At 36.6% G+C, this 12,040-nt stretch overlaps 1 protein-coding gene across 1 annotated transcript in view; it reads right to left on the bottom strand.

The window, feature by feature from the left end:
* The window catches only part of Mettl21c (methyltransferase 21C, AARS1 lysine), an 86,700-nt gene that overhangs the window by 61,176 nt on the left and 13,484 nt on the right, over window positions 1-12,040 (bottom strand). The window lies entirely within an intron of this gene.

Genomic DNA, 12,040 nt, shown 5'->3' with positions numbered 1-12,040 from the left:
TCCTTTATTTTCATTACCATCAGCCTGTTCCTTGTGATAGCTTATATCAGATGGGACTCCAAAATCTTTTCTTGCAGAAACAACCTTTGCATCCCTAGTTCTTGGAGGTGAAAACCTAGCACAATTCTCCAGCTTTTCAGACTGAAACTGATCTAGTGCAGGGCATGAAGTAGAACGCCAGAGAGTTAGTGTAAGACCTGTCTCTGGTTGTACCTGCATATTTGTACTTCCTGGTTGATATGGTTTCTCATCAAATTCAACAAGGCCATGATCTCTCTTCTGATATGCACTGAATATGAAGCCATGTCCATTCTCTGGAGTCTGTAAAGCTTCAGGTTCCCCTTCCCTCTCCTTTCCACATTTTAGCCTGTTAGAAAAACTATTCACATAAGTAGAATCTAGGCAATATACTTTTCTTCCCTTTGGGGATTTCTCTTGCATTGACTGCATATAACCAAAACTTGTTATTGTTTGTGTTTTTATTCTCGCCACATTTAAACTTCTCCTCGTTTTGATGTTGGAGTGAATGATGTCCCAAAATGCATCTGCTGCATTTTCCCTTTGCTGTGGATCTTTCATCTTCATTTTAATATTGCTCTGCAGTTCCTTGCCATACCTGCCATTAAGCATATGTAAAATTGATGGCTTTATTTCCCTCACAGTTCTAAGTCTGTGACTCTCTGGTGTTTGCCTCCATGCTAATCTTAATGTTTTTTTCTGCCTTTTATATTTAGAAACAAAGGGTACTATAATGGAATCAGAAGACTGCAGGAATGTCACTTGCACATCCATAGGCACCTCTGATTTTTTTTCCATAAAATATGAATCTAGTTCCTTTTTAGGGTTTCTACCAGATGACAAGTCACATTTTATCACTGTGTTCTTAAGTTCACTGTGTGATGAGTTCCCCGATTTGGGAGGTGGAATATTAGGACCCATAGGAACTTCTAAGTCATTTTGTGTTTGGTTGGTTTTCCATAGTTCAGTTTCTGTGGTATCCATTTTGAAACTAGCCTCCAAAGTAGTTTGTGGGAAGCCTGTTTTGTGCTGCACACCTTGCCCAATAATAGGCAGCTCCTGTGTTAAACAGATCAGTGGTAGATCTGATTTCTCAAGGTGGGTTTTCTTTATTTGACATGTGTCAGACCTCAGGTGTTGGCTATATTGTGGAGTTGCTTCTAGGAAAGCTTTTGGTTCCTCTTCCTCTTGGAAATTGTCCTCTCCCTCAGAGACTAAACCACTTTTAGCAAAGACATCAACATACTTTTTACTTGCTGGTTCTCCTTGCTTTACGTGAGCATGAGAGAACTTTCCCAGCAACGTGCTGCATACAGGAGAATAGAGGGCGTTTAGACATTCGGGTTCCAATTCTTTAACTTGGTTCATCTTTTTAACCTGGGTTTTAAAGTTCAATTTATCTCTATGGCATGTGATACTGGAAATTCGTGAGACTGGTGGTTTCATTATCTTCATTTTTATATATTTGAGTTTCACTGTATTTGTCATGTTTGCAAATTTTACTCTGTTTTTCTTCTGTTTAGAGCAAGATAACACACGCATGCAACCATTAAAAGGTTCTGGGGAAGTTTCTGGTAAATTTTTTGGTAATTCTGCCTTTTCTTCTGCAAAATGGTAACCCATTTCCCTTGTATCACTACCAATACTTGGAACATTATTTTCTTTTGTTTGATTGAAACGGACCCCCATTAGTGATTTCCCTATTGGAGTAGACATCTCCAATCCTGCTGTGCACTGGAAGTCTGTCTGTGTTGCTAGACTTCTCTTTACATTTTCGGTGTGAGGTGAAGCCATTCTAAGGAACTCAACAGACTCCTTCATGGTTTTGGTAAATGGGACTGGATGATGCATTTCTTTCTCTGCTTTTCTCTCCTCCACTGGATGTGCATGAGGGACTGCCTTTGGTAGAGCTTCTCTGGCCTCATTCACTTCATCTTGCAAGTTAGCTTCTAGTGTGTTTTGAGACTCATTTTCCTTATTGATGTAGGATTTCTCTTGTACAAGACTGATATGACTGATTTTCTCTTCATTTAGTCTGCTATACATTCTACCATTAGGCAAAATAGACTTGTGAGGGCAGACATCCAGGAGTACATCTGCCAAAATTTTATCTTGCAGCATATTCTTAATTATGACTTCAAAACCATCTCCCAATTTTTTCCTATGGCTTGGAGCATCATGTCTTTTGGTACAAAACTTTAATGAAATTGCTGGCTTCTTTACTTTCATAATTGCATGTTTAGCATTGAATACATTTTTTGTTTCTGACAGTATTTTTCTGATTTGAAAAGCCCTCATGGCAACTGCAGGTAAATCTGTTTTTAAGTCTTCCTCCTCTTCTGTAATATGACCATCCAATGTCTTTCTGGGGTTTCCACCAAAGGTGACCCCACACTCCATTGTTTCAATTAAATATTCACCAATTGGAAAGTTCTCCGGAATGATCAGATTCATATGATCCATTGCATTTTCTTTACCTGAAGGTCTGTCTGTGTTTTGCTTCAGTTTCTCAATTTGAAATGGATCCATCAGGGGGCATGAACTAGGCGCCAGAACAGTTTGTTCAGAAAGAATCTGTGATGGTATTTCTTGTTCTTTATTTTGAGCTTTTCTACTTCCTGAACAGATCTCTTCCATTTCAAATTTGACATATTGGGGCTTTTGCTTCAGATGTATGCTGAACCTGAAATCTGGGGTCAGCTGTGGAACTGCTTCTTGTTCCTCTTGTTCTTCTTGTTCACTGTCATATTGTTGTGGTTTTTTCAACACAGAGTTTTGATCAATGTATTTTGTCTTCTGTGCTCTCTTCGCACCTGGCAACTTCTCTTGATTCGATGCTGAATGACTTCCCCTTATTACTACTGCTGATTTATCTGTCTTGGCTTTTAATCTGCCATGCATTTCCACATTGGGTGGCTCAGGAATGGTAGTGAAAGTGGCATTATCAAATGCATCAGATATCCTTTCATCTTGACGCATATTCTTTATAAAGCTTACAGTGTTGCATTCCAGTTCCTCACTTTCACTCAGGTTACCATATTCTGAAATATTAAGTCTTGGTGGTTTCTTTTGCTTCAGATTGACACTTTCTGTACTTAAAGGACTTTTTATGCCTTCTGAGTCTTCACTGCTTATATGCTTTTTGGTTCCTACGGAAATGAGTAAATTGACATCTGACAATTCTAGAACAATTTTCAGAAAATCTTTTTGTTGCTGTGTATTTTCCTCTGGAAAACACCTCTGCATGTTTGGTGTACTAGCTGCAAACTCCTCTCCATTTGAAAGTGGTAGATGGGATTTCTTACTTGATAGATCCTCCTGTACTTTCATACCTCTGTTTGATTTCATCTTAGGAGATGAAATAAGTTTCTGCACAGGTTCCGAAGTCATTTCTTCTAAAGGCATATCATGCTTTGGAATTTGTGGGTCAAGTGTTTGCTTAAGGTCTTTAGGAGACTCTGTACTTTTCTGGTTTGCTTCTAATAATGAACAAGATGCTTCTACTTCATCAGGGTTCACTATGAAATATGGTTCTAGCTGAGGTAACATTTTTGGTGTAATATTTTTTAGTCCAGTATTTTCTCTGTCATACAGCTTTACATTTTCAATGATGCCTGAATTTTCTCTCTTAATAGAAACTGCATAATTGATTTTCTCTGTATCTAGTGACTTATTTTGCTTTTGCAGAAAATTTCTACATTTTAGTATGTGTGGCATGTCTGTCACTAGTTTTGTTCTGAAATACTTCTTAATGTGATGAGTACTAAGCCTAAAGACAGAAATAGGATGCAAAGTTGTATCTGATATATCTTTCCTTTGATGTAATTTTTTCTTAACAGTGTTACTCTCACATTCTAACTCATTCCTGTTTTTTGAAGTGTGATATATTATGCTTTTTGATAGGTATGAAGGTTTTTTCTTTGCTTTTAGAGATGGAACTTTCAGACTGAGTTTGCTTTTACTATTTGGTGCTTTTCTTCTGTTTTTCTGCCCTTTAACAGTAGGTGGAAGGAGCACTGAGCTACACACAGAACACTGGTTTAATTCTGATAAGGTAATCTGTTGCTGGCCTTCTGGCTTTCCCAGCTTTAGTTGTGACATACATGCAGCAATTGACTTTGGATTGAATGTTAAAACTAGAAATTCAGCATTCTTAAAAACACTTTCTTGCTCCTTGATCAAATTTTTAATATTGTTAGAATCTTCAAACCAAACAGAATATTGGGCCTCATGTAAGTATTCATCAAACTCTAAGCCCCTGATTGAATCTTGTGCCTCAACAAAACATGGGGCTTCGATACAATGTTGGCTCCTATCTATATCTTTGGCTTGGAAGGAGTCTTGTGTACTGATGGAAAATGGTTTTGTCATCAGATCTTGAGCTTGAGCAAAATAGTTGGCCTTGATAGGTTGGCTGTTGATTGATTCTTGGTTGGGAATAAATTGTTGGGCTTGACTAGTAAATTGTGTTTCATAAAACCCTTGATTCTGCATAGCATTTTGTTCTGGAAAAGAAGCTTGTGCTTGGGCAGAAATAACCATCTCAACAGAATGTTGATTCTGAATCAATGACTCTTGAGATAGTGAGTGCAGATAAGTAGTTATAACTTCTAATGTTCTGTGTTTTAAAGGAATTCGGTTTCTCACATTTTCTTCCAGAAGTTTAATTTGGTCTCTAGAAAGAAATAAAAGAGCAGGAGGGCATGGTGCCATATTGAGATCTTCATTTTCTACAGAGTATTTACAAGTTTTTGAAAAACTATGATCAGAAGAAAACCTTACATTTTTATTTTTGTTGGTTTTCATTACTGAAAATAATTTCTTTGAGGAAAATTGTACTGCTTCATATTCATTTTCTGGATGCTCTCTATCACTTAGAAAAATTTCTCTTACTTTTGAATGAAACAATGACAAAGGTGAGTTGGTCCCAATTGAAGATGGCATGTGGCTTTCACAAAAGTGACTTACTTGATACTCACTTTCATTGGCACCTGCCCATATTATTTCCTCTGATAAAATTTTGTTTTCAAAGTTACCTTCATTTTCTTCAGATGTAAGTGATGAAGTAATTCTTTCTGAAAAGACATCAACTCTGAAACATAAGAAAATTGTGCAAATGAACTACCACTTAGAATATATTTCTCATAAGGACTCATTCTTGATTAATGAAGCTCAGTATCATATACAAAAACAGGTCAATATAGTGATGAAAGGAAAGATGATCCACATTACAAGATAATTGATTACACAGTTCTTTTTATTTAATAAATCAATCAACTGTGATTTAAAAAGTGAAAGGAAATCATGTACATATTTTAGAGAATGAGAAAATTTCTATTGTAACCTCTCTCAGTCTATTTTTTTTTTTGCAGTACTGGGGATTGAACTCAGGGTCTTGTGCTTGCGAGGCAAGCACTCTACCAGCTGAGCTGTCTCCCCAGCCCATCAGTCTATTTTTGACAGCAATGAGTCAAAGTGGCTAGTTAAGATTATATTCTTTTACAAAAAATATCAGTCTGTTTCTGTTTTCTATATAAAAATTTAAAAAGAAGGAATATCCTTATGGAAATTTAGTAGGTACAACAGAAAAAGAATTCAATAATGTAAACTGTAGCTTTCTATAGATAGAAAGAATATCTTAACTGTGATCAACAGAAAGGCTTACATTTAGGGGAGGCCTACGATTTTGGATTGGAGTCATGGAGGAGTAACATTCATAGCAGCTGACTTGCCAAAATTCCAATATCCATCTACCTCAAATGATCAGACTCAACCTAATGAGTGCTCAGACCAATAGCTTTATTTGGAATGATGGTTAATTTTATGAGTCACTGTGACCAGATAGGTGGTAAAACATTATTCTGGATGTTTCTGTGAGGGGATAAGATTAACATTTAAATTAATGAACTCTGGGTAAAGAAGATTATGGTCTCTAATGTGGGTAGGTCTCACATAATCAGCTGAAGACCTATATAGAACAAAAGAATGGTGTCTCCAGAGCAAGAGGAAATTCTGCCAATACAATACTTGGATTTTTTTTTTTTTTTTTTTTGCGGTACTGGGGATCCAACTCAGGGCCTTGTGCTTGCAAGGCAAGCACTCTACCAGCTGAGCTATCTCCCCAGCCTGTCAATACTTGGATTTAAACTGCAGATTCTGGACCTGTTAGTTGCCATAGTTGCATGGGCTAATTACATACAACTATTCTATTGGTTCCACTGGTTCTGTTTTTGTGGTGAACCCTGGCCTAACTTGTTAGAAATTCCCAGGCTTCATCCTACCTATACTAAGTCAGACGCTCTGGGTGTAGAGTTTAGAAATCTGAGCTGTTTGCTTATTTATTACTTATTTATTTTTATCCTTTAGGTTTTTCCCATATTGGGGGTTGAACCCAGGGTTGCTCTACCACTGAGCTACATCCCCCAACTTTTAAATTTTTTTTCTTTTTTTCTTTTGACAGGATCTTGTTAAATTGATGAGACTGGTCGTAAACTCACAATCCTTCTGCCTTAGCCTCCAGAGTCTCTGGGATTATGGGCATATGCCACTGTGCCCAGTTAGAAATCTGCCCTTTAAGTGTATCTGATACAAGATAAATTTTGAAAAAAAATTCTTGTTTCATGAAAGGACAAATCTAAAATGAAAAACTGAAACTAAATAAACTGGGTAACGATAACTCACTAGCTATTTGAGAAACACAGGTTATCTCCTAGTTTACTGGAAGTGTGACCTTACTTTTAGTAATACCCCTTGCTGAAAAAAAAAAAAAAAAAGTAAAGGTAGCATATCAAATCATCATGATCTACCCCAATATAAAAATCATTTGTTAAATTTCACTAATTTGGATTTGGCTAATTAGAATTTGGGGTATTTTAGGCTATGCTAATAATTATGTATTTTTCTACAGACAATACAAAAATATCTGGTGAATTTTAAAATGTTATATAGCTTGAATTGTGTTCTCTCAAAATTCATATGTTGAAGTCTTAACCCCCGTTACTCACAATATGCACATATTTAGAAATAAGGCTTTGAAATGGGAAATTAAGGTTAACTGAGATCAAAAGGGTGGTTCCTAATTCACATGACTACATTTGGATATATTGTATTTCACTGCACAATTGTCATTTTAGGCCTTTTTTTTTTTTTTTTTTTTCAAAAAAGTGGAGTGCAACCAATTATGTGAAGGTTTTTGCTTTTTAAATTGTGCTGGTATTACTTAATCATTTATTACTAAACTGTCTTTGGTGTACAGAATATTTGTGAATATATATTAATGTGGTGGCAATGATTATGCTGTGAAATACTGTAAGGACTTAAAAAGTAACAGAGTTAAACTGGGTCTGTAAGATGTGGTCCTAATTCTATATGTCTGGTGCCCTTTATAATAAGAGAAAAATTCTGAAATATCCTGAATTTAATTAAAAAGGGCCAGAGGATGAAAAAGGAAGTGAGATGGGGGGAAGTTAATTACTTAACAAGCTACAGACCTAAAAGAACTAAAGAACTTTTCACGCTGTTGAATGTACATTACAGCCTTAACCCAACTCAAATCATGACTCCGCAGGTGCTGCTGCACCTTGCTCACAACCGTACCCAATTCAGAAGAAACAACTTCTCCTTCTGTCTTGTCCTCCTATCCTACAGCCTTCCTGCTTCATGTAATCATGACCTAAGATGTAAGTTCAATGTAAACAACTTAGGCCTGCCTTTTAAAATAAAAAATATTTTAAAATGCTCTTAGCTCTAGTCCAGAGGGCATTTTTCCAAATGCAACCTAGTCTTGCCGCTGGGGGCTATGGGAACTTGTCACAGAACTGGTCTGTCATTTCTGGCTAGCATCTGCAATGGTTCAATAAGCCCTTTCAGATATCTCAGTGGGAAGAGTTTTGGTGTAACTCTTATCAAGAAGAGGAATCTGGACAAAGAGACATATGCATACTTAGAAAAGACCATGTGAGGACATAGCAAGAAAGTGCCTGCCTGGGGCTGGGGTTGCAGCTCAGTGGGAGAGTGCCTGCTTAGCACATGTGAGGCACCACATAAAAATAAATAAATAAAATAAAGGTATTGTGTCCATCTATGAGTAAAAAAAAAAAAAAAATTTAAAAAATGAAAGAAAATGCCTGTCTACAAATCAAGGAGAGAGGGCTCAGGAGAAACCTGACCTGCTAACACACTGATCTTGGATTTACCAGCTCCAGAACAATGAGGAAGTAGTATCTGTTGTTTATGCCACCCAGTCTGTGGTACACTCTTAGGACAGTCCTAGCAAACTAATATAGGCTGTATATACATTTTTGTTATCTACCTATTACTTTTAGTACATAGTCCTTGGTACCAAGGTCTGTCCTTACTAAGTCAACATTTCACATCATGATGTGTACTCTTCAAACACACACACTACCTGAAATGATTAGGAATCACATTAGTGTAGGAACAGGTGTGATCTAATCCCAACATAAGAAAAACCTAAAACAAACCATTCCCCCAAATCCAAAGTAAGATTAGCAGCTTCCTCTGCTCACTGAAATCAAGTTGGGCCAGCCTGGCTCTCTCTGATTTCACATATCATCTTTGACAGACTGTACAATTTGTTATGTTATTGTTCATTATTGGATATCCTCCCTCTACCCCCTGCCAAAAAAAGAAAAAAAAAAAAAAAGAACAGAAAAAAAGGCAGGAATCTCTGTTTGTTCACACTAATGTACCTAAAGAGCCTAGAACAATGCCTGGCATAGAGAGGCCCTCAGTAAATATTGCTAAGTGGTCATTCCCCACTAAGCTTCTGATTGCTAACCTTCCTCTACAACAAGCTGATGTGAACATACAATCCTTTCCTCAATTTCATATGAATTAAACAAATCACTCATAATTGTGGCTAACTTTAGTGAGGATCTTGAGGCTGAAAAAATAGTTATTAAAGGAATGTAATGAGCTCCTACTTAAGCACCAGTTATGTCTTCCCACTTGTGAAATGTCCTTTAGCCTCTACCCCACCAGAAAATCTGCACTGACCTTTGATTTTAACAGGAACACCCTGTGCTCCTAGGAAAAGACTGACAGTTTTATAGCCATGTTAAGTAGTAACAGAACTGGTTCTAAGTCAATTAAATCCATCAATGGCAGCTCAATAATCATAGTAAAAAATAAACATCAAATCTGCTTTTAAAGTATTTTATCAATGATAACTCACTTCAGGAAATATACTTCTGATACCAATAGTGAATGACAGGTTAAAGCTTTGAAAGTCCAGTAACTGGTAGTAGATTCTCCCATGATATGCACCTACAAGTGAGGCCAACCCTAAACAAATCACCCCCTAAGTCCCATGTAAAACCAGCAGTTTGCTTTCTTACTGAGATCATGCCGAGCCAGCTTGGCTCCCCTGATTTCAGGTAGTGAGAGGTGGATTCATCCTTTAGGCCATACAGTCCTGAGTCTCACACCAATCTAATTTGCATCTCCATCCTTTATGCCCAGCCTCAGTTTCCTCTTTCTCCCATTTCATAAGCAAGACAAAAATCTACTCAGTGTATCTCTAATGCAGTGTACTTTAACCATTTTGTGGTTTGGACTTGTAACAATATTCAAACCCTTCTATTTCAAACTAATCTTTTAAAATGCTATCTCAAATATAGGTCTGTCTCCAAGAGGAAATTATAGTGCTAGGGTAAAATATTTTTGCCTTGTTACACATATCATTTTAACCAAACTTGATGATACCCCTAATAGGTAGTTCTTCTAACTCCTACTTTGATAACAAGGAGGGGGAGTATAGTGACTTCAAACTATCAGCCCAAATCCATGCCACTGGTTAAGAGGCATGATAAGAAGTTACACCATTTTTAACCCAATATTTGTGGATTTCCCCACAATGTGTTGCTGTTATAGGAGCCATATCTCTTCCCTATTCCTCCTCTTAATGTCATTGCACTAATCTCTTCTCAGTTACAGTAGCCCACTCTTATCCCCAGGAATATGTTCCAAGACCCCACTGATAGTACTAAACCTTATATATACTTTTACTTATATATATCTACCTATGATGAAGTTTACTTATGTGTTTCTTCGTGGTGCTGGGGATTAAACCCCCTAAAGTTTAATTTATAAATTAGGCCCAGCAGTAGATTAATAATAAAGTGGAACAATAATAACAATATAGTATAATGAATGTTGTATAAATGTGGTCTCTTTCTGTTTCAAAAAATCTTGCTTTACTTTCATCTTTTTACTTAAAGGAAGCTCTATGTGGCTTCTCTTGTGCATATCTACTATTGCCAGCATCACTGCTCTCATGCTTTGGAGCTGCTTTTAAGTAAATAAAGATTACTTGAACATAGGCTGATAACCAGCATTTAGTGGCTAACAGGAAGATGGCATATACAGTGTGAATATGCTGGACTAAGGGACAATGCACATGCTGGGCAGAACAGAATGGATTGGCATGAGATTTCATCATGCTACTCAGAATGGTGTGCAATTTAAAAGTTTATTTCTAGAATTTTCTGTTAAATTTTCAGACCATAGTTGACATTGGGTAACTGAAATCATGGAAAGTGAAAGTTCAATTTAGGAGTGACTGCTATATCCTCCCCTAGTATCCCCTACACAGGAGCTACTGAAGAATTAATACTGCCTAGGTAGGCAAGGAACAATGGCATAAAGAGTGCCTTGTCTCTGACTCTGAAGCAGAAAATCCTTCTCTCCCATTTCTTTGGAAATATCCTTACCTGTGAACCCTTTGGCTTTGAATTCTATGTGAACCCTGGATCACAGTGCATGCCTTAGCCCTGAAATGCTTCAAACACGGACTCAGTCAGTCCAGCTGGATTTACTCTGTGTCACTGAGGTGCCCAAGTTGCACCCCAGCTCCCAAAAAAGGATCCCATCTGTACCTCCAGAGAGTGCTCTAGCTTCTCAAGATACCCACCTCACAACTACAGCTTCTAGGACCCAACACGACATAAAATGACCTGCATAACTTTAAAAAGCCCTATACAACTGGCAAATGAAAGACATTAGACTAAGAAAGCAATCTTTATATTTAGTCTTCAAAAAAGATCGTGAAATGAATCAGACATAACTCTCCTGTGTTCATATGTGAATATACCACCAGTGAAACTCCACATCATGTACAACCACAAGAATGGGATCCTAAAAAAATAAGTTATACTCCAGGTGTGTACAATATGTCAAAATACACTCTACTGTCATGTGTACCTAAAATGAACTGAAAAAAAAAAAAAAAGAGACCAGAGATAAAGTAGACAAAATAACAATAAACTCTTGAGATCTACAAAGTAGATATGTACTAATTCTTAGCATGCAATTCTTGGATTTTTCATTTTCTTTCACTATATTGACAGTTTTTAAGGTCAGCCACTGTGCAGAATGTTCCTAAGTTTTGATTTATCTAGTGATTTCTCATTATTTAGAATGAAATTCATGATGGCAGAGAAACAATAGTGTGATATTTTCTTCTTAGTGCCTCAATATGTTATTGATATATCCTATTATTGATAATTCCCAACTTGATTCCTGGTTAACGTGTGTTGTCTGGCAGATTTATCTGTTAAAGAAATTATTTTTCCCTTTGTAATAGTAATTATTTTTTAAGGATGATTCTTTGAGGTGATGTAAATATCTGTTTCTCATAATAATTTCTCTACATGGTTTAATCATGCAATGGCAAATCATCTGTATCAATTATTATATGATGTCTGTTTAGTGATGGTTTTCTCTTTTTAATTATTTCTACATTTATCAAGTGGAATTTTGTGGTAAAGATCTATATGCCACAATTTGATTGATTGAATTTGTTGATGCAAATATGAACTTTTTGATATTTATTTTTAAAAAGTGGCCTAGCTGAAACACAAACTCATGCTTAAGTAGCTTTAATAGATACTGTCTACATAATTCAGTCCAAGTTTCTTAACATGGTATAGAGAGCCCTCCATGATTTGACCCTGTGTACCCCCTCACATTTATCTCTTCCTACTATCTCTGAGTGAATGTT

Source organism: Sciurus carolinensis, chromosome 5 (genome assembly GCF_902686445.1).
Source record: "Sciurus carolinensis chromosome 5, mSciCar1.2, whole genome shotgun sequence".
Taxonomy (NCBI): Eukaryota; Metazoa; Chordata; class Mammalia; order Rodentia; family Sciuridae; genus Sciurus; species Sciurus carolinensis.
Note: the sequence above shows the minus strand (reverse complement) of the source record. Positions and strands in the feature narration are given on the sequence as shown.